The sequence below is a fragment of the Conger conger genome, chromosome 12 (genome assembly GCF_963514075.1).
Source record: "Conger conger chromosome 12, fConCon1.1, whole genome shotgun sequence".
NCBI lineage: Eukaryota > Metazoa > Chordata > Actinopteri > Anguilliformes > Congridae > Conger > Conger conger.
This window is the reverse complement of record NC_083771.1, coordinates 2,389,779-2,411,367: the sequence shown is the minus strand read 5'-3', so window position 1 is coordinate 2,411,367 and position 21,589 is coordinate 2,389,779. Positions and strand designations below refer to the sequence as shown.

At 53.7% G+C, this 21,589-nt stretch overlaps 5 non-coding genes and 4 pseudogenes across 5 annotated transcripts; all 9 read left to right on the top strand.

Annotated features, from left to right (window-relative positions):
* Positions 1–3,058: 3,058 nt before the first annotated feature.
* On the top strand, positions 3,059–3,236 carry LOC133106397 (U2 spliceosomal RNA; annotated as a pseudogene).
* A 332-nt stretch (positions 3,237–3,568) lies between these two features.
* On the top strand, positions 3,569–3,685 carry LOC133105981 (U5 spliceosomal RNA). The gene has a single exon (XR_009704163.1). It is a non-coding gene; the product is annotated as a U5 spliceosomal RNA (small nuclear RNA).
* A 433-nt stretch (positions 3,686–4,118) lies between these two features.
* LOC133106202 (U2 spliceosomal RNA) lies at positions 4,119–4,309 on the top strand. Its single transcript, XR_009704372.1, has one exon. It is a non-coding gene; the product is annotated as a U2 spliceosomal RNA (small nuclear RNA).
* Positions 4,310–4,641: 332 nt separating this feature from the next.
* On the top strand, positions 4,642–4,758 carry LOC133105980 (U5 spliceosomal RNA). Its single transcript, XR_009704162.1, has one exon. It is a non-coding gene; the product is annotated as a U5 spliceosomal RNA (small nuclear RNA).
* A 6,109-nt stretch (positions 4,759–10,867) lies between these two features.
* LOC133106317 (U2 spliceosomal RNA) lies at positions 10,868–11,040 on the top strand (annotated as a pseudogene).
* A 332-nt stretch (positions 11,041–11,372) lies between these two features.
* Positions 11,373–11,489, top strand: LOC133105979 (U5 spliceosomal RNA). Its single transcript, XR_009704161.1, has one exon. It is a non-coding gene; the product is annotated as a U5 spliceosomal RNA (small nuclear RNA).
* A 6,096-nt stretch (positions 11,490–17,585) lies between these two features.
* Positions 17,586–17,759, top strand: LOC133106307 (U2 spliceosomal RNA; annotated as a pseudogene).
* A 332-nt stretch (positions 17,760–18,091) lies between these two features.
* On the top strand, positions 18,092–18,208 carry LOC133105977 (U5 spliceosomal RNA). The gene has a single exon (XR_009704159.1). It is a non-coding gene; the product is annotated as a U5 spliceosomal RNA (small nuclear RNA).
* A 433-nt stretch (positions 18,209–18,641) lies between these two features.
* LOC133106574 (U2 spliceosomal RNA) lies at positions 18,642–18,776 on the top strand (annotated as a pseudogene).
* Positions 18,777–21,589: the final 2,813 nt, after the last annotated feature.

Below are 21,589 nucleotides of genomic sequence, written 5' to 3'. Positions count from 1 at the left end.
ATGGGGGCCAGGCTACTGGAAATTGAATACCTCCCTAATGAAATCCAGGGCGTTCCAGGAGGCCTTTCGAGGCTTTTATAAGGCCGTGAGGGCACTGCGGGGGTTCTACTCCACAGTGGTAGACTGGTGGGAGGCGGCAAAAGTGCGTTTCGGCCTTTTTTGCCAAAGGTACAGCATGGCGCAGCGGCGGAGGGAGCGGACGGAGGTGAAGAAGTGGCTAGACGCCTTGGCGTATATGCACACCCAGCTCAACAGGGGGAGGGCAGTGAGGTGGGAGGCCTATGAGGGGGCGAAGGAGAGGGTGAGAAGCCTCCTGGAGGGGAGGGCTAAGGCCTTGGCCTTCCAGGGCCGGCTGAGGGAGATGGAGGAGGGGGAGAAGCCCACTGCTTTTTTTTTTCAGGCTGCTGAGGCTCGGAGGAGGGCCGCCGTGATCTCTGGGTTGGAAGGGGAAGCGGGGCTGGAAACGGGGGTCCCGGAGATGCTGGGGATCGCGGAGGGCTTCTTCCGAGACCTTTTCAGCAGGAGAGAGTGCGACCCGGAGGAGCAGGAGGCACTGCTGGGGTGTGTGGTGCCCCGGTTGGGGCGGGAGGAAGGGCAGGCACTGGAGGCGGAGCTCAGTCTGGAGGAGCTGACAGGGGCGCTCCGCTCCATGAGGGAAGGGAAGGCCCCGGGGCATGACGGACTCCCGTGGGAGTTCTATAGGGAGTTCTGGGACATCATTGGTCCGGATCTCATGGAGGTGTTTCAGGCGCTTCTGGAGGGGGGAGCGCTGTCGGCCTCCATGAGAAAGGGAGTGGTGACGCTGCTCCACAAGGGAGGGGACAGGGCTGACCTTAAGAACTGGCGTCCAATCACCCTGCTGACGGCGGACTATAAGCTGCTGGCCAAAGCAGCTGCGGTCCGCCTGAAGCAGGTGATGGACGTCCTGGTCAGCCCTGACCAAACTTGTGGGGTACCGGGGCGGTCCTGCAGCTGGAACCTGGTTCTGCTGCGGGACACAATTGACTGGGTGCGCGATCGGGGCCTTCCTCTGGCGGTGGTCAGCATCGACCAGGAGAAGGCCTTCGATCGGGTGCAGCACGCCTTCCTTTTCCGGGTCCTGCAGCAGATGGGTTTGGGCCCCCGGTTTCTGTCCTGGTTGCGTATGCTGTACAGGGGAGTGTACAGCTGTGTTAAAATCAATGGGTTTCTGAGCGGGGCTGTGGAGCAAGCGGGGGGGGTGCGGCAGGGGTGCCCAATCTCCCCGCTGCTCTACGTCCTGTTCATGGAGCCCTTCGCGGAGCTGGTGCGTCGGGACCCAGGTGTGGACGGGGTGAGGATCCCAGGGGCCGCAGGGGCCGAGTTGAAGATCCAGCAGTATGCTGATGACACAACAATTTTTGTGTCTTCAACTCGGTCCCTGGCAAGGGTGAGAGTCCTGGTGGACAGGTTTGCGGCAGGGACGGGCTCCAGGGTGAACCTGTCCAAGTCCTCAGTCCTGCTGTGTGGCCGGTGGAGAGAGGAGGTGAGGGACTACGGTGGCTGGGAGCGGTGCCAAGGGGGACTGAAGGTGTTGGGGGTGCGCTTCTTTCCCCAGGGCAGTGGGGAGCGGAACTGGGAAGAACGTATGGCGCTGGTGAGATCACGGCTGGGGGTGTGGGCACGCAGGCGGCTGTCACTGACTGGGAGGGTGGTAGTGGTGAGGGCTGTCCTGCTCCCGCTACTCCTGCATCTGGCCTACGTCTTCCCAGTTCCTGCAAGGCTCAAGGTGGCCCTGACCAGGGCCATGTTCAAGTTTCTGTGGGGAGGGAGGTACGAATATGTACGTCGCGACCTCATGTACATGCCGGTGGACAAGGGGGGTCGCGGCGTGCCGAGAATCCCCCTGAAACTTGACGCGATTTTTACATCTGGGAAGGGTCCCCCACAAGTGCTACCACTTTGCCCGTTTCCACCTGGCGAACGCGCTGAGGCACTGGGTGCCGCTGACCCACGTGGCTCCACGGGCAGAACAGCAGTCCCCGGCCTATCAGGCAGTGCTGCGCTTCCTTGGGCAGTGCCCGGCTCCAGTGGAGAGGGAGAGCCTTCTCCAGCACAGGCTGCTGTACAACAGCATTGCGGGCAGGCAGGTGGCAGGTCCTGAAGGGGTGCCGCTGAACCTCGAGTGGGGCAAGGTGAGCGGGGGGAGGGCACCAGGGGTGGTGCGGGACCTCCACTGGCTGTGCGCGATGGGCAGGCTGTCGGTGCGGGAGGTGCTGCATCGCCATGGGTGCAGTGCCAGCCCACTCTGTCCAAGGGGCTGTGGGCTGGTGGAGTCGGTGGCGCACGCCCTATGGGAGTGCCAGTTTGCAAGGGTGTACTGGGGGTTGGTGCAGGGCCTCCTCAGGGGGATAGGGCCTGCCTTCACCCTGAGCAGAGAGAGAGTTCTGTACAGGCGGGGGCTGGCGGCAGTGGGAGCCGTGGCTGAGGGTGTAGTGTGGGAGGTGGTAGGGTATGGAAAGTTGGTGCTGTGGGAGGACAGGATGGCAGCAGTGGGGACGAGGCTGAGGGTCTTGACTCCCAGCCAGCTCCATTATAGGTTCTCGGGGAGGGTAGCGGAGAGAATAAGGGGGGATGGGGTGGTGCACGGGTGGGAATGGGTGCGGGAGTACTGGGGAGGCCTGGAAAGGCTCTTCCTCTGGGAGGGGGGTCCCGGGGGAATGTAAAGATGTAAATATGTAAATAGAATGTATGTGATTGGGGTGGTTGGGTTCGGGGTTTGTGGGGTGGGGTGGGGTGGGGTGGGGTGGGGTTCTTCTTGTTGTTTTTGTATTTGTATTGTTTTTGTTGTTGGAGTTGTTTGTTTGGGGTTTTGTAATTAGGGTAAGGGGGGGGTGGGAGGGGGTGGGGTGGGTGGTTGTATGGTTGTTTCGGTTCTGTTTTTGTTTGGTTTGAAATGTGTTGATACAGTGGGAATGTGTTGGGACTTTGGGACTTCAGGGGAGGGTGGGGTTTTGAGTTTACAGTTGTTAAGAGGATGTGGTTTGGAATTTGTTTGTTTATTGTTTGTATGAAAATGTAATGAGGTTGGTGTGGACCAATAAATTAATTTAAATACAAAAAAATCTGTTCTTATCAGTTTAATATCTGATACGTCCCCTATCAGGGGACTATATATTAAACGGATTTTTGGCACAGGGAGTCGGAGAAGGAGCTTGCTCCGTCCGCTTCAAGCATCGACCCGTTATTGCAGTGCGTTCGGGAACGGTGCGCCTCTCCAAGTTTTGTGCAAAAAAAGGTTGTGTTTTGTTGCCCTGTTCTTCCCCCTTTTTGTTTGTTTGTTTGTTTTTTTTGTATGTATGTAAATTGTGTTGTAAATAGGGTGAATATGTGCCCTTGTTGTAAGTGTGCTTGCCTCTGTTTTTTAGCAAAATGATGTAGTTTTCTGTGCGGGACGTAACTGTTTGTTGTCATTGCGCTGTCTCGCTTTTCCCACCTTCCCTCTCGGATTGTCTGTCCGGCCGGCCGGCTGGCGGCAGTGGCAACCCCGGGTCAGTGGGAGTGGCTGGGAAGGGGGCCGGAGGCGCCTGGTGCGCTGAAAGGTCACATTTCGCTCGGGTTTCTCTTCAGCACGCACAAATCTTTCGCCTTTTACTAAAGATTTCCGTGGAGAGGAACGCACCTGAGTTTGTGCTATTTTTGGATGCTCCGTCCACAGGGCGGGGCAACTTCGAACGGTTTAAGGACAGACGGCAATGTGCGACAGGTATGCGGGTTGCTTGCGAGTCGCCGACTTGCTCGTTTCTGGCTTATCGCCTGCTTGCCGCGTTCGATCGATGCCCCGCTCGCTAAATAGCTTTGGTCGCTGCCTAGAGAGCGGCTATTCAGTAAGTAACTCGGTAGTAAGTACGTAACAGCGTACTCGGTATGTGTCGAGTGTTTTTGGCGGCTGTGCCTGCCAGTGGAGGACAGTGGATCTTGGTGGGAGGAGCCAGCTGAGTCCGGTCGTTACGGTAGCTCGCCGACCGGCCAGTCAGTGCGTGCGCAGGGTTCTTGGGAAGGCGGGGAGGGGGGCCGGCTCCTGGGCCAGGTGGCGTCTTCCCCCGAGCGCGGTCCGGGGCCACCGGGAGGGCGCCGTCGGCAGGGGCCAGTGTGCGGTTATCGCTTCTCGGCCTTTTGGCTAAGATCAAGTGTAGTATCTGTTCTTATCAGTTTAATATCTGATACGTCCCCTATCAGGGGACTATATATTAAACGGATTTTTGGCACAGGGAGTCGGAGAAGGAGCTTGCTCCGTCCGCTTCAAGCATCGACCCGTTATTGCAGTGCGTTCGGGAACGGTGCGCCTCTCCAAGTTTTGTGCAAAAAAAGGTTGTGTTTTGTTGCCCTGTTCTTCCCCCTTTTTGTTTGTTTGTTTGTTTTTTTTGTATGTATGTAAATTGTGTTGTAAATAGGGTGAATATGTGCCCTTGTTGTAAGTGTGCTTGCCTCTGTTTTTTAGCAAAATGATGTAGTTTTCTGTGCGGGACGTAACTGTTTGTTGTCATTGCGCTGTCTCGCTTTTCCCACCTTCCCTCTCGGATTGTCTGTCCGGCCGGCCGGCTGGCGGCAGTGGCAACCCCGGGTCAGTGGGAGTGGCTGGGAAGGGGGCCGGAGGCGCCTGGTGCGCTGAAAGGTCACATTTCGCTCGGGTTTCTCTTCAGCACGCACAAATCTTTCGCCTTTTACTAAAGATTTCCGTGGAGAGGAACGCACCTGAGTTTGTGCTATTTTTGGATGCTCCGTCCACAGGGCGGGGCAACTTCGAACGGTTTAAGGACAGACGGCAATGTGCGACAGGTATGCGGGTTGCTTGCGAGTCGCCGACTTGCTCGTTTCTGGCTTATCGCCTGCTTGCCGCGTTCGATCGATGCCCCGCTCGCTAAATAGCTTTGGTCGCTGCCTAGAGAGCGGCTATTCAGTAAGTAACTCGGTAGTAAGTACGTAACAGCGTACTCGGTATGTGTCGAGTGTTTTTGGCGGCTGTGCCTGCCAGTGGAGGACAGTGGATCTTGGTGGGAGGAGCCAGCTGAGTCCGGTCGTTACGGTAGCTCGCCGACCGGCCAGTCAGTGCGTGCGCAGGGTTCTTGGGAAGGCGGGGAGGGGGGCCGGCTCCTGGGCCAGGTGGCGTCTTCCCCCGAGCGCGGTCCGGGGCCACCGGGAGGGCGCCGTCGGCAGGGGCCAGTGTGCGGTTATCGCTTCTCGGCCTTTTGGCTAAGATAGGCGGTCGAATCGTTGGTTGGTGGGAGAGGAGTCTTGTCGCGCTCAAAGGAAAAAGTAAGTAAATAATAGTTGTCTTTTTTTGCTGTGTTGCTTGTGTCCTTTTTTTGTGTGTGTAGGGTGTGTTAAGAGGCCAACCGGAGAGGAGGAGTGAGGGGGTCCTCCGGGGGGGTAGGGCCCTTTTGGGCGTGCTTTTCCTGTGTTTCTCTGTGGTTGATACTTCTTTGTTGAATTGTTTGTAGTGTGGTGTAGTCTTTGTGTGGTGGCGTATCCGGGATGGCGGCTGCTAGGGTCGGCGCCCGGAGGCACTGCTGTGTGCGGTTCTCCCTAAAGGAGAAGGAAGGGAAGCTCCTGGAGATGTCCCGTTTGGACTTCTCCAGGAAGCTTCTCCTGGGAGCCTTAAAGTTTGTGCCGGGAGACATAAACTGTTTGGTGGTGCTCCCGAGGGGTCGGGGCTTTGACGTAAGCTTCCGCACCCCTCAGCTGTTGGGTTCCTTCTGGAACTCAATTGAGAACATTAAAGAGAGCTTCTCAATGTTCGACATTGAGAGGCTCACAGACGACTCGGTTAAATACATCATCTTCAAGATGTATAATGAGACGGTGGAGTCGGAAGACCTGGTAGCCTGGCTAAAGAACTACTGCCTGGTGAGGGGGCCAGCCCAGAAAATTATGGACATAGACGGTATCTGGACGGGGAGTTGGAAGGTCCCGGTGAAGTTGGTGGAGGATAGAACTGGTTATGGGGGGTTGAGACACCTGCCCTCCCTTATTGTTCTGGGGGAAAACAGGGGGCTGGTGTTTTACCAAGGCCAGCCAAAACTCTGCAGGAAATGTGGGGCCTACGGTCACCTGGCAGAGGCCTGCCAGGTCATTTTTTGCAATCGGTGCAGGGAGGTGGGGCACCTCGCCGCTGATTGCAAAAATGGAATCAGGTGCAATCTCTGCAGGTCTTCAGACCACCTGTTCAGGGATTGCCCTGATTCCTACGCGAACAGGGCCAAGCAGGCGAGGGCTGACGCCCGGGAGAGGCAGCGGGAGGAGGGGGAGGCCATGAGGAAGGAGCAAGAGGAGAAGGAAGAGGGAAAGGGTGAGGAAGCCCAAGAAGGGGCAGAAGGTGAAAATGGTGGTCAGGGTGTGGCTGGAATGAGTGGAGTGAGTGAGAATGTGGGAGAGAATGAGGGAGAGGCAGGTGGAGTGAATGTGTGCACAAACGAGGGAATGAGTGTGGGCGTGGCTGGTGGGAAGAGTGCAGGTGAGAATGAGGGAGTAAATGAGGGAACGAGGGTGGGCGCGGCTGGTGGAAAGGGTGCTGGTGAGAATGTGAGAGAGAACGAGGGAGAGGCAGGTGGTGTGAATGTGAAGGTTAATGAGGGAATGAGTGTGGGCGTGGCCGGGAAAGAAGGTGCAGGTGAGGAGGTGGAAGTGAAGGAGGGGGAGAACAGGGAGAAAGAAATGGCCTGTGAACCCGTCGAGTCTCTGTACTCTGACTCCGACTCTGACGCAGTCTTCATGGAGACTGTAACAGAGGGGGAGAGTGATGAGGAAATGTTGGTGGAAGGAATGGTCCGCAAAAGAGGTGCGGAGACTGGAACGGAAGGGGTGGAAAGAAAGAAAAGGGGGGTGAGGGAGAGGTGGGGCCTGATGGCTGGGCTGTCAGACAGCGGGTCATCGGGCTCCTCCCCAATCTACCCGGAGCAAGGACAAAACCAGGCCCCCTACATATCAGAGACTGAACCATCGTCATCTGCTGGGTCACCAGCAGGTGGCGGGGGGGTTTTAAAGTAAGGGTGAGTATGGCATTTCTTTTAACTTCGTGGTGTTTTTAATTCTTTCTGCCTGTTTTAACCCTCACTTCTTAATTTAAAAAGAAATTTTAATAAAATGGCTTCCCAGCACATGCCCCTCACGGTGGCGACCATTAATGTGTGCAGCGTGAGGACATTAAAGCGGGCAAGATCTGTGTTGTGTGCTTTGGAAAGTGTGCAAGCAGATGTGATTTGCCTACAGGAGTGTGGGCTGCCATATCGCTCCTCCTACAGGATGTGGGAGGACCTATGGCAGCAGGGGCCGTCTCTCTGGAGCGGCTCCCACTCCAATCGGGCGGATGGTGTGGCAGTGCTGGTGAAGAACAGAAGTATTGAGGTGAAGGGGAGCACAGTGGTGAGAACAGGCAGAGTTTTAAAAGTATCTCTCTCTTTTAATGAAATGGCTTTTAACCTCGTGAATATTTATTGCCCGCAGGGGAAGCAGGAGCGCTGGGAGCTCCTTCAGGAGCTCCCCACATATCTTTTAGGGAGAGCTCCTCTGCTATTGGTTGGGGATTTTAATTGCGTTTTAAACAGGGCTGGGCGGAGGGGAGCAGGGGACGATTTTAAAATGGACAAAACGTCTTTTTATTTGAAAAATTTAATTAATGATTTTAAACTCACAGATATTTATTCGGCTCTTAACCCGGGGCAGGAGGGTTTTACCTGGCGCACGAGTGATGGATCCCGGGCATCGAGGATTGACTTCCTCTTTGCCAGGGGTTTTGCTGGTCTGGCATCATCTCTGAGCCCGGTATTTTACTCAGACCATTCCCTGCTGTGCTGCTCCCTGGCTGTGAAGTCAGGTGTAGCAGTCGGCAGGGGAATATGGAAACTGAACTGCCGGTTGTTGGAGGACCCGGCAGTAGTGATGGCTTTTAATGAAGTGTATGAAGAATGGCGGACCCTCCAATGTTTTTATGAGACCCGGGCTGAGTGGTGGGAGTGGGTAAAAAAACAAATAAAGGGATTTTTTATTAAGCAGGGGAGGGAGGAAAAAGCAAAGGAGAGGAGGGTGTGGGTGGGACTACAAAAAAGGTTAAATAGATACGGGAATGTAATAAATATGGGGTTTGATTTTAAAGAAGAATATAAAGAGGTCAAAAGAGAGATGGAGATTTTAATGGAGAAGAAATGCCAAAGCATCATTTTTAGCAGTAGAGAAAAGGAGATAGAGGAGGGAGAAAAATGTACTCGATTCTTTTTTAAAAAGATTTTATCAAGGAATATTTTAATGAAAGGTCTGAAGGGAGAAGATGGAGTTTTAAATACAGATACAGATGGCATGCTAAGGGTGGTGGAGGGGTTTTATGGTAATTTATTTAGGGAAAAGGAGGTAGAGGAGGAAAGGACGGGGGAGGTGCTAAATTTTATAGAGGGGGTGGTGGAGGATAGCGGCATTTTGGAAGGAGGAATTGGGAGGGAAGAGATAACACGCAGTTTCAAGTCTTTTAAAAAAGGCAAAGCACCTGGCCTAGATGGGCTGCCACAGGAATTTTATGGAAAATTTTGGTATTTATTAGAATCAGATCTTTTAAATATTTTTAACGAATTTGACAATTTTAAAATTTTACCTAAGAGTTTTAGAGAGGGGGTGGTCACACTAATTTTTAAGAAAGGAGAGAGGCACGAGATAAAGAATTGGCGCCCGATCACCCTTTTAAATTTCGATTTTAAACTCTTGAGTAAGATTTTAACCCTGAGGATGAGGACGGTTTTACCTGACGTGATCCACCCGGATCAAACTTGTGCTGTGGCTGGAAGGAGGATCACTGACAGCCTCGTACTGGTAAGAGACGCCATCTGTTTTGCGAGAGACAGAAACATTCGGCTCGCCGTACTAAATTTAGATTTTGAAAAGGCGTTCGATCGAGTCTCGCACCAGTACCTGTTCAAGGTGCTGGGGAAAATGGGCTTTTCGGCGGGGTTCATAGCACGGGTGGGGCTTCTGTACACGGGGATTAGAAGCAGAATCCTGGTGAACGGGGTCCTCTCCAAGGCAGTAGACGTCCGCTGCGGTGTCCGCCAGGGCTGTCCGTTATCGCCACTCCTGTTTGTGTGCTGTATAGAGCCACTGGCACAAGTGTTGAGAAGGGATACCCGGATATCAGGGCTGGGCATTCCAGGGAGCGGTGGGCAGGAGGCCCGCTGCATTTTATACATGGACGACGTGACCGTACTGTGCACTGACCAGCCTTCCATTGACCGGACTGTTGACAGGACAGTGTGGTTTGGGAGGGCCTCAGGGGCAAGACTCAACAAGGACAAGTGCGACCTGAAACTGTACGGACGTTGGACAGAGACCGAACTCTCTGGAATGCCAATGACGGCAAGACCTGACCAAGTGAGAATCCTCGGGGTCCATTTTAATGCTGACGGACGTGGGGATGGGAACTGGGAGGGGATTTTAAAAACAACAGAAAAACGGCTGGGGTTTTGGAGACTGAGGGAACTATCGCTGGAGGGCAAAATACTCATTTTAAAATCAGTGATTTTACCCTTGTGGCTGTTTGTGAGTGTTGTGTTTGTGCCGTCTCGTGCCGTGTTGTCTCGTCTTGATCGTGCTGTGTTTTATTTTTTATGGGGCACAAAATGGGAGCGGTTGCCCAGAACGGTGGTGAAGAAGGAACCAGAGAAGGGTGGGAAGGGGGTTCTGGACTTTTACACTGTGTTGTGGTGCCACTTTGTGGCGCTGCAGGTGTCCTTGTGTCTGTCCTTGTCATGTAAAGCGTCCTTTTTTGTCAAGTTTTTTAGCGGGGCCTATTTTAGAAGCATTGGGGTGGGGAGGGTGCCTTTAACGGTGCCCTTGGCTTTTAAAATGGTGGGAGGGTATATGAATATGAAGGCCTTTTTAAAGAAGATGGGGTTGGAAGGGGTGGGAGCGGGGGTTTTAACTAACCACAAGTCTCTCCTGTCCTTTGTGCAGGGTAGGGATCCGGTGAGCCAGGTGCGTGAGCTGGCAGTAGGCCAGCCAGAAGAAGTTTGGAACGCTGTGGCCCACCCAGATCTGCTGCATCGTCATAGAGACCTGGCCTGGCTGGCGGCGCATGGGGTCCTCCCGGTCCAAGGAGTGCTGCATGCCCGGAGACTGGCCAGGACTGCAGAGTGCCCTTGGCCCAGGTGTGAAGAGGAGGAGTCGGTCCGCCACTGTCTATGGGACTGCCCGGTGGCAAGGACCCTCTGGACACAGTGCGGGCCCCTGATCCAGCTGCTGCTGGGAGCGGGACTGACCCTGCAGTGCCAGATGGTGCTGTACGGCGTGGGCAGGGGAAGGACCTCACGCCGGTGGAGATGCTTGTGGCTGGCCATAAACTGTGGGAAACAGGCCATCTGGACTGCCCGCACTGTGTGGATCAAGGAAAACAGGGCCTTGTCACCGGAGGCACTGAGGAGGGTGGCGTTTGCCTCCCTCAGAGACTACATGTGGCGTGACCGGCGGAGAAGAGGAGTGGACTGGGCCAAGGGGGCATGGGGGCATGCAGCCTGGACAATGATCATGGGGCCGGGAGGGCCAGCCTGACCGGCCTGGATCTGATATGACGAGGTAACAGGGGCGGTGTGAAGGCAGGTTGTTTAAGAGCGCCCACCGCTGCCCGGTACAAAGGTCGTCTGTTTTAATGATTGTGGTGGTTATTTTAAATATTGTGTGTGCTTTTATCGGAAAAAAGGGAAGGGCAAAGGGTCCTCGCGGGAATTTTAATGAAATTACTTACTTTTATTGTATGTAAATATATGTTTTTACTGTAATGTAATTTTGTTATTTATGAAGTGATATTTATTTCGGTAAGGACATGCCCGAGCACAAAAAATGTATTGTATTTAAAAAAATGTGTTGATATAATAAACCTTTTAAAAACAAAAATCTGTTCTTATCAGTTTAATATCTGATACGTCCCCTATCAGGGGACTATATATTAAACGGATTTTTGGCACAGGGAGTCGGAGAAGGAGCTTGCTCCGTCCGCTTCAAGCATCGACCCGTTATTGCAGTGCGTTCGGGAACGGTGCGCCTCTCCAAGTTTTGTGCAAAAAAAGGTTGTGTTTTGTTGCCCTGTTCTTCCCCCTTTTTGTTTGTTTGTTTGTTTTTTTTGTATGTATGTAAATTGTGTTGTAAATAGGGTGAATATGTGCCCTTGTTGTAAGTGTGCTTGCCTCTGTTTTTTAGCAAAATGATGTAGTTTTCTGTGCGGGACGTAACTGTTTGTTGTCATTGCGCTGTCTCGCTTTTCCCACCTTCCCTCTCGGATTGTCTGTCCGGCCGGCCGGCTGGCGGCAGTGGCAACCCCGGGTCAGTGGGAGTGGCTGGGAAGGGGGCCGGAGGCGCCTGGTGCGCTGAAAGGTCACATTTCGCTCGGGTTTCTCTTCAGCACGCACAAATCTTTCGCCTTTTACTAAAGATTTCCGTGGAGAGGAACGCACCTGAGTTTGTGCTATTTTTGGATGCTCCGTCCACAGGGCGGGGCAACTTCGAACGGTTTAAGGACAGACGGCAATGTGCGACAGGTATGCGGGTTGCTTGCGAGTCGCCGACTTGCTCGTTTCTGGCTTATCGCCTGCTTGCCGCGTTCGATCGATGCCCCGCTCGCTAAATAGCTTTGGTCGCTGCCTAGAGAGCGGCTATTCAGTAAGTAACTCGGTAGTAAGTACGTAACAGCGTACTCGGTATGTGTCGAGTGTTTTTGGCGGCTGTGCCTGCCAGTGGAGGACAGTGGATCTTGGTGGGAGGAGCCAGCTGAGTCCGGTCGTTACGGTAGCTCGCCGACCGGCCAGTCAGTGCGTGCGCAGGGTTCTTGGGAAGGCGGGGAGGGGGGCCGGCTCCTGGGCCAGGTGGCGTCTTCCCCCGAGCGCGGTCCGGGGCCACCGGGAGGGCGCCGTCGGCAGGGGCCAGTGTGCGGTTATCGCTTCTCGGCCTTTTGGCTAAGATAGGCGGTCGAATCGTTGGTTGGTGGGAGAGGAGTCTTGTCGCGCTCAAAGGAAAAAGTAAGTAAAAAATAGTTGTCTTTTTTGTTCCTGTGTTGCTTGTGTCCTTTTTTTTGTGTGTGTAGGGTGTGTTAAGAGCCCAACCGGAGAGGAGGAGTGAGGGGGTCCTCCGGGGGGGTAGGGCCCTTTTGGGCGTGCTTTTCCTGTGTTTCTCTGTGGTTGATACTTCTTTGTTAAATTGTTTGTAGTGTGGTTTAGTTTTTTGTGTGGTGGCGTATCCGGGATGGCGGCTGCTAGGGTCGGCGCCCGGAGGCACTGCTGTGTCCGTTTCTCATTGAGGGAGAAGGAAGGGAAGCTCCTGGAGATGTCCCGTTTGGACTTCTCCAGGAAGCTTCTCATGGGAGCCTTAAAGTTTGTGCCGGGAGACATAAACTGTTTGGTTGTGCTCCCGAGGGGTCGGGGCTTTGACGTAAGCTTCCGCACCCCTCAGCTGTTGGGTTCCTTCTGGAACTCAATCGAGAACATTAAAGAGAGCTTCTCAATGTTCGACATTGAGAGGCTCACAGACGACTCGGTTAAATACATCGTGTTCAAGATGTATAACGAGACGGTGGAGGCGGAAGACCTGGTAGCCTGGTTAAGGAACTACTGCCTGGTTAGGGGGCCAGGCCAGAAAATAATGGATGTAGATGGAATTTGGACTGGGAGTTGGAAGGTCCCTGTAAAATTGGTGGAGGACAAAAATGGATATGGGGGGTTAAGGCATCTGCCCTCCCTAATTGTTCTGGGGGAGAACAGGGGGCTGGTCTTCTACCAAGGCCAGCCAAAACTCTGCAGAAAGTGTGGGGCCTATGGCCATTTGGCAGAGGCCTGCCAGGTCATTTTCTGCAACAGGTGCAGGGAGGTGGGGCATCTCGCGGCTGAGTGCGTAAATGGAATCAGGTGCAATCTCTGCAGGTCTTCAGACCACCTGTTCAGAGATTGCCCTGATTCCTACGCGAACAGGGCCAAGCAGGCGAGGGCTGACGCCCGGGAGAGGCAGCGGGAGGAGGGGGAGGCCATGAGGAAGGAGCAGGAGGAGAAGGAAGAGGGAAAGGGTGAGGAAGCCCAGGAAGGGGCAGAAGGGGAAAATGGTGGTCAGGGTGTGGCTGGAACGAGTGGAGTGAGTGAGAATGTGGGAGAGAATGAGGGAGAGCCAGGTGGAGTGAATGTGTGCACAAACGAGGGAATGAGTGTGGGCGTGGCTGGGGGGAAGAGTGCAGGTGAGAATGGGGGAGCAAATGAGGGAACGAGTGTGGGCGCGGCTGGTGGAAAGGGCGCTGGTGAGAATGTGAGAGAGAACGAGGGAGAGGCAGGTGGTGTGAATGTGAAGGTTAATGAGGGAATGAGTGTGGGCGTGGCCGGGAAAGAAGGTGCAGGTGAGGAGGTGGAAGTGAAGGAGGGGGAGAACAGGGAGAAAGAAAGGGCCTGTGAACCCGTCGAGTCTCTGTACTCTGACTCCGACTCTGACGCAGTCTTCATGGAGACTGTAACAGAGGGGGAGAGTGATGAGGAAATGTTGGTGGAAGGAATGGTCCGCAAAAGAGGTGCAGAGACTGGAACGGAAGGGGTGGAAAGAAAGAAAAGGGGGGTGAGGGAGAGGTGGGGCTTGATGGCTGGGCTGTCAGACAGCGGGTCATCGGGCTCCTCCCCAATCTACCCGGAGCAAGGACAAAACCAGGCCCCCTATATCTCCGAGACAGAACCATCGTCATCTGCTGGGTCACCAGCAGGTGGCGGTGGGGTTTTAAAGTAATGGTGAGTATGGCATTTCTTTTAACTTCGTGGTGTTTTTAATTCTTTCTGCCTGTTCTAACCCTCACTTCTGAATTTAAAAATGGCTTCCCAGCACATGCCCCTCACGGTGGCAACCATTAATGTGTGCAGCGTGAGGACATTAAAGAGGGCAAGATCTGTGTTGTGTGCTTTGGAAAGTGTGCAAGCAGATGTGATTTGCCTACAGGAGTGTGGGCTGCCATATCGCTCCTCCTACAGGATGTGGGAGGACCTATGGCAGCAGGGGCCGTCTCTCTGGAGCGGCTCCCACTCCAATCGGGCGGATGGTGTGGCAGTGCTGGTGAAGAACAGAAATATTGAGGTGAAGGGGAGCACAGTGGTGAGAACAGGCAGAGTTTTAACAGTATCTCTCTCTTTTAATGAAATTACTTTTAACCTTGTGAATATTTATTGCCCGCAGGGGAAGCAGGAGCGCTGGGAGCTCCTTCAGGAGCTCCCCACATATCTTTTAGGGAGAGCTCCTCTGCTATTGGTTGGGGATTTTAATTGCGTTTTAAACAGGGCTGGGCGGAGGGGAGCAGGGGACGATTTTAAAATGGACAAAACGTCTTTTTATTTGAAAAATTTAATTAATGATTTTAAACTCACAGATATTTATTCTGCTCTTAACCCGGGGCAGGAGGGTTTTACCTGGCGCACGAGTGATGGATCCCGGGCATCGAGGATTGACTTCCTCTTTGCCAGGGGTTTTGCTGGTCTGGCATCATCTCTGAGCCCGGTATTCTACTCAGACCATTCCCTGCTGTGCTGCTCCCTGGCTGTGAAGTCAGGTGTAGCAGTCGGCAGGGGAATATGGAAACTGAACTGCCGGTTGTTGGAGGACCCGGCAGTAGTGATGGCTTTTAATGAAGTGTATGAAGAATGGCGGACCCTCCAATGTTTTTATGAGACCCGGGCTGAGTGGTGGGAGTGGGTAAAAAAACAAATAAAAGGATTTTTTATTAAACAGGGGAGGGAGAAAAAAGCAAAGGAGAGGAGGGTGTGGGTGGGACTACAAAAAAGATTAAATAGGTACGGGAACTTAATAAATATGGGGTTTGATTTTAAAGAAGAATATAAAGAAGTGAAAAGAGAGATGGAGTTTTTAATGGAGAAGAAATGCCAGAGCATCATTTTTAGAAGTAAAGAGAAAGAGATTGATGAAGGAGAAAAATGTACGAGATTCTTTTTTAAAAAGATTTTAACAAGAAATATTTTAATGAAAGGTCTGGAGGGAGAAGATGGAGTTTTAAATACTGATACCGAGGGCATGCTAAGGGTGGTGGAGGAGTTTTACAGTAATTTATTTGGGGAAAAGGAGGTGGAGGAGGAAAGGGTGGGGGAGGTGCTAAATTTTATAGAGGGGGTGGTGCAGGACAGAGGCAAGTTGGAGGGAGGAATTGGGAGGGAAGATTTAAATTATAGTTTTAAGTCTTTTAAAAAAGGCAAAGCACCGGGCTTAGATGGGCTGCCATGGGAATTTTATGGAAAATTTTGGTATTTATTGGAATCGGACCTTTTAAAAATTTTTAACGAATTTGACAACTTTAAAATTTTACCCGAGAGTTTTAGAGAGGGGGTGGTCACATTGATTTTTAAAAAAGGGGACAGGTCCAATATTAAGAATTGGCGTCCGATCACCCTTTTAAATTTCGATTTTAAACTCTTGAGTAAGATTTTAACCCTGAGGATGAGGACGGTTTTACCTGACGTGATCCACCCGGATCAAACTTGTGCTGTGGCTGGAAGGAGGATCGCTGACAGCCTCGTACTGGTAAGAGACGCCATCTGTTTTGCGAGAGACAGAAACATTCGGCTCGCCGTGCTAAATTTAGATTTCGAAAAGGCGTTCGATCGAGTCTCGCACCAGTACCTGTTCAAGGTGCTGGGGAAAATGGGCTTTTCGGCGGGGTTCATAGCACGGGTGGGGCTTCTGTACACGGGGATTAGAAGCAGAATCCTGGTGAACGGGGTCCTCTCCAAGGCAGTAGACGTCCGCTGCGGTGTCCGCCAGGGCTGTCCGTTATCGCCACTTCTGTTTGTGTGCTGTATAGAGCCACTGGCACAAGTGTTGAGAAGGGATACCCGGATATCAGGGCTGGGCATTCCAGGGAGCGGTGGGCAGGAGGCCCGCTGCATTTTATACATGGATGACGTGACCGTACTGTGCACTGACCAGCCTTCTATTGACCGGACTGTTGACAGGACAGTGTGGTTTGGGAGGGCCTCAGGGGCAAAATTAAATAAAGACAAGTGCGACCTAAAACTGTACGGACGTTGGACAGAGACTGAGCTCTCTGGAATGCCAATGACTGTAAGACCTGACCAAGTGAGAATCCTCGGGGTCCATTTTAATTCTGACGGACATGGGGATGGGAACTGGGAGGGGATTTTAAGAACAACTGAAAAACGGCTGGGGTTTTGGAGACTGAGGGAACTATCGCTGGAGGGCAAAATACTCATTTTAAAATCAGTGATTTTACCCTTGTGGCTGTTTGTGAGTGTTGTGTTTGTGCCGTCTCGTGCCGTGTTGTCTCGTCTTGATCGTGCTGTGTTTTATTTTTTATGGGGCACCAAATGGGAGCGGTTGCCCAGAACGGTAGTCAAAAAGAAACCAGAGAAGGGTGGGAAGGGGGTTCTGGATTTTTATACTGTGTTGTGGTGCCACTTTGTGGCGCTGCAGGTGTCCTTGTGTCTGTCCCTGTCTTGTAAAGCGTCTTTTTTTGTCAAGTTTTTTAGTGGGGCCTATTTTAAAAGCATTGGGGTGGTGAGGGTGCCTTTAACGGTACCCTTGGCTTTTAAAATGGTGGGAGGGTATGTGAAGATGAAGGCCTTTTTAAAGAAGATGGGGATGGAAGGGGTGGGAGCGGGGGTTTTAACTAACCACAAGTCTCTCCTGTCCTTTGTGCAGGGTAGGGATCCGGTGAGCCAGGTGCGTGAGCTGGCAGTAGGCCAGCCAGAAGAAGTTTGGAACGCTGTGGCCCACCCAGATCTGCTGCATCGCCATAGAGACCTGGCCTGGCTGGCGGCGCATGGGGTCCTCCCGGTCCAAGGAGTGCTGCATGCCCGGAGACTGGCCAGGACTGCAGAGTGCCCTTGGCCCAGGTGTGAAGAGGAGGAGTCGGTCCGCCACTGTCTATGGGACTGCCCGGTGGCAAGGACCCTCTGGACACAGTGCGGGCCCCTGATCCAGCTGCTGCTGGGAGCGGGACTGACCCTGCAGTGCCAGATGGTGCTGTACGGCGTGGGCAGGGGAAGGACCTCACGCCGGTGGAGGTGCCTGTGGCTGGCCATAAACTGTGGGAAACAGGCCATCTGGACTGCCCGCACTGTGTGGCTGAAGGAGAACAGGGCCTTGTCACCGGAGGCACTGAGGAGGGTGGCGTTTGCCTCCCTCAGAGACTACATGTGGCGTGACCGGCGGAGAAGAGGAGTGGACTGGGCCAAGGGGGCATGGGGGCATGCAGCCTGGACAATGGTAATGGGGCCGGGAGGGCCAGCCTGACCGGCCTGGATCTGTTATGACGAGGTAACAGGGGCGGTGTGAAGGCAGGTTGTTCAAGAGCGCCCACCGCTGCCCGGTACAAAGGTCGTCTGTTTTAAGGATTGTGGTTGTGATTTTAAATATTGTGTGTGCTTTTATCGATAAAAAGGGAAGGGCAAAGGGTCCTCGCGGGAATTTTAATGAAATTACTTGCTTTTATTGTATTTAAATATATGTTTTTACTGTAATGTAATTTTGTTATTTATGAAGTGATATTTATTTCTGTAAGGACATGCCCGAGCACAAACAATGTATTGTATTTAAAAATGTGTTGATATAATAAACCTTTTAAAAACAAAAAATCTGTTCTTATCAGTTTAATATCTGATACGTCCCCTATCAGGGGACTATATATTAAACGGATTTTTGGCACAGGGAGTCGGAGAAGGAGCTTGCTCCGTCCGCTTCAAGCATCGACCCGTTATTGCAGTGCGTTCGGGAACGGTGCGCCTCTCCAAGTTTTGTGCAAAAAAAGGTTGTGTTTTGTTGCCCTGTTCTTCCCCCTTTTTGTTTGTTTGTTTGTTTTTTTTGTATGTATGTAAATTGTGTTGTAAATAGGGTGAATATGTGCCCTTGTTGTAAGTGTGCTTGCCTCTGTTTTTTAGCAAAATGATGTAGTTTTCTGTGCGGGACGTAACTGTTTGTTGTCATTGCGCTGTCTCGCTTTTCCCACCTTCCCTCTCGGATTGTCTGTCCGGCCGGCCGGCTGGCGGCAGTGGCAACCCCGGGTCAGTGGGAGTGGCTGGGAAGGGGGCCGGAGGCGCCTGGTGCGCTGAAAGGTCACATTTCGCTCGGGTTTCTCTTCAGCACGCACAAATCTTTCGCCTTTTACTAAAGATTTCCGTGGAGAGGAACGCACCTGAGTTTGTGCTATTTTTGGATGCTCCGTCCACAGGGCGGGGCAACTTCGAACGGTTTAAGGACAGACGGCAATGTGCGACAGGTATGCGGGTTGCTTGCGAGTCGCCGACTTGCTCGTTTCTGGCTTATCGCCTGCTTGCCGCGTTCGATCGATGCCCCGCTCGCTAAATAGCTTTGGTCGCTGCCTAGAGAGCGGCTATTCAGTAAGTAACTCGGTAGTAAGTACGTAACAGCGTACTCGGTATGTGTCGAGTGTTTTTGGCGGCTGTGCCTGCCAGTGGAGGACAGTGGATCTTGGTGGGAGGAGCCAGCTGAGTCCGGTCGTTACGGTAGCTCGCCGACCGGCCAGTCAGTGCGTGCGCAGGGTTCTTGGGAAGGCGGGGAGGGGGGCCGGCTCCTGGGCCAGGTGGCGTCTTCCCCCGAGCGCGGTCCGGGGCCACCGGGAGGGCGCCGTCGGCAGGGGCCAGTGTGCGGTTATCGCTTCTCGGCCTTTTGGCTAAGATCAAGTGTAGTATCTGTTCTTATCAAACGGAGACAACTTTCGCGATTCAGTGATTGTGCGTGTGGGACCATGGATGCTCCAGGACCGGAGATGGCAGGAGGAACCCTACGGAGGAGGAATACAATTCGGCTGCAGGTTGCAATGGAGGAGAGACGGAAGGTGGATCTGCAGTTCGTTGTAGTAAGGCTTTTTAAAGATTTTTTCAATGTGGGAGTGGAGCGCATGTATTGTGTGCAGGACTACCCGAGTAGGGGGTTGTTTGATGTGACGCTGGACAGTGAGGGCCTGTGTCTTGAAGTTTTTGAGGCCTACAAGGAGAGGAAGGAGGCTGAAGTACTAAAGGGGATTAGCATGGAGCCCCTTTTTTCAAGTGACGTGAAGCTGGTTACCCTGCTTACTTATAACCCGTTTGTGACGGCGAGGGAGGTGGAGGTGTTTTTGGGAAGATATTGCACCGTGTTGAGGCCGGAGGTGAGGATGCGGAATCGGTTTGGGGTGTGGAACGGGAAGAGGCAGGTCCTGGTGAGGCTCAGGCCAGAAGAGAAAGCGGTGGGCGGTGTGAGGCATCTGCCTGCAGTATTTTCCATCGGGCCGGATAAAGGTTTTCTAACCTATTCCGGCCTACCTACATACTGCAGGAGGTGCCTCAAGTATGGACACATGGCAAAAGACTGCAGTTTCTTCGTGTGTTTGGCATGTGGGGAGGAAGGCCATGCGGCACGCGAGTGCCCGGCAGGAAGGAAGTGCCATCTGTGCGGGAGTGGGGAACACCTGATCCGGGACTGCCCGGCCCGGAGGCGCTCCTACGCCGAGGCAGCAGGAGGACAGCCGGCTCCCCCTGGTGGTGGGGAGGAGGAAGCGCAGGGGGAGGGGCAGCAGAGCCAGGCAGAGGAGCGGGGACGTGAGCAGGGCAGTGCTGCTTCGGCCGATGCAGCGCCTCCTGGAGGAGAGGAGGAGGAGACGCAGGCACCTGGAAGCGAGCCAGCTGGGGAACAACAGTCGGCGGAGGCGGCGCAGGGCTCAGGGGCAGCTCCTGCAGCAGAGGTGGTGGAGGAGTCGGAGTTAGAGGCCTCAGCTTCGTCGGTGCCTTCATCTGGGGAGGTGCCCCCCACCCCGCACCCTCAGGGCAGGAGGGGAGAGGCGAAGGCAGGCAGGGCAGTGCCAGCCTCTGGTGGAGCAGAGGTGGGGCGGAAGGCAGAGGCAGCAGAAGAGGCGCCCCCAGAGGGAGCTTCTGCGGCGGTGCGCGCGGGGGCAGCTGGCGGTGAGGAAGGAGGCCTGGAGGGGGGGGTGAAGCGTAGCCGCACCCCCACTTGGGCGGAGGCGACGGAGGAGCTGGCAGTAGCGAGCACCAGCGGGGAGAGCGGGTCTCCAGGGCTGGGGGAAAAGAAAAAGAAGAAGAAGAAGAAGGTCAGGCTGGGCGTGGCCAGGGGGGACTTTCACTCGGACTCTGAGGACTCCCTAGGCAGGTCGAGCGGTGAGAGCCGGGTGAGGGACATGGCTTCCCCACTGTCCGAGTGTGGGTATGACGGGGGGATGGTTCAACTGAGGCCCCCGAATGAGGTACCCTTTTTGGAGTATGAGGAGGAAGGGGGAGGGAGGTTTGGGGGGTTCAGCCTGTGATGGTGGGGTTTTAGTTTCTGTTTTGTTTGTGTCATGGCACAATATCTCAGAATAATGACGTGTAATGTGAGGGGGTTGTTAAGTGGGGAAAAGAGGAGGGGAGTTTTTCATTTTTTGTCTGCGCAGAGTTTTACGTTTTGTTTTTTGCAGGAGGTGCATCTGAGGTCCAGTGAGGACTCTCGGAAATTTACTTTGGAATGGAAGAAGGGGTTTTCTTTTTGGAGTGTGGGTGGGGCCCATTCCTCGGGGGTGGGAATTTTGGTTAGAGGGAGGGAAATAAAAATTGTGAATGTGTTCTCGTGGGTGCAGGGGCGGGTTCTTGTGGTGGATGGGGATTGGAGGGGCATAAAGTTGAGGATGGTAAGCGTTTATGCGCCAGCCATGATACAAAGGAGAAAGGAGTTTTTTGTATCTTTGGAGCAGGTATGTGCCACAAGTAGGTTTGTAGTGATGGGGGGGGACTTTAATGTCTCCCTTGAATCACCTGATTGGTCGGTGGCACACCTGAAAGGTGTGTTAGGGAGGTTCTCCCTGAAAGATGGGTTTAGGGAGGTGTGGCCAAAGGACCCAGGGCTTACCTGGGGGAACAGCAGGGGGGCCAAGTCCCGTCTCGATTTTGTTTTTGTTCCGGGGGGGCAGAGGGTGAAGGCGGCCGAGGTGATCCCCCTTTATTTTTCGGACCACAGTGGGGTGGTGGTGACAGTGGGGTGGGATGCGCCAGCCTTTGGGAGAGGGTGCTGGCGCATGAATACTCAGGTTTTAGAGGAGGAGGCCTTTTGCGTGCGCTTCAGGGAAGCGTACGCAGGGTGGGCAAAGCTGAAGCCTTTTTTTAGCTCGGCGGTGGAATGGTGGGAGGTGACGAAGGCCCGAATCAAGGCTTTTGTCATCACGTACTGCCGGGGGAAAAAAAGGAGGGAGCAGAGGTACTCCCTTAGGCTGCAGAGAGAGCTGGAGGGGCTCTACGTGAGATGGAACAACGGGGGGGAGTTTGACGAGGGGAGGTGGGAGGCCTTAAAGGCAGAGCTTAAGAGCATGCATGAGGACAAGGCACGCTCCCTGGCTTTTAGGAGCCAAGGAGAGAAATACGAGGAGGATGAGACCTGCTCCTCGTATTTCTTCCAGAGGGTGAGGGCGATGAGGGCAAAGAGGGTGATGGAAGGGCTGAGGGGGGAGGACGGGAGGGTGCATAGAGGAACGCAGGAGATGCTAAAGGTGGCCTCCTGCTACTACTCGCTCCTCTTCGGGGAAAGGGAGGTGGACAGGAGTGCCTCCGAGCGTTTTCTGGGCTTGGTGGAGGAGAGG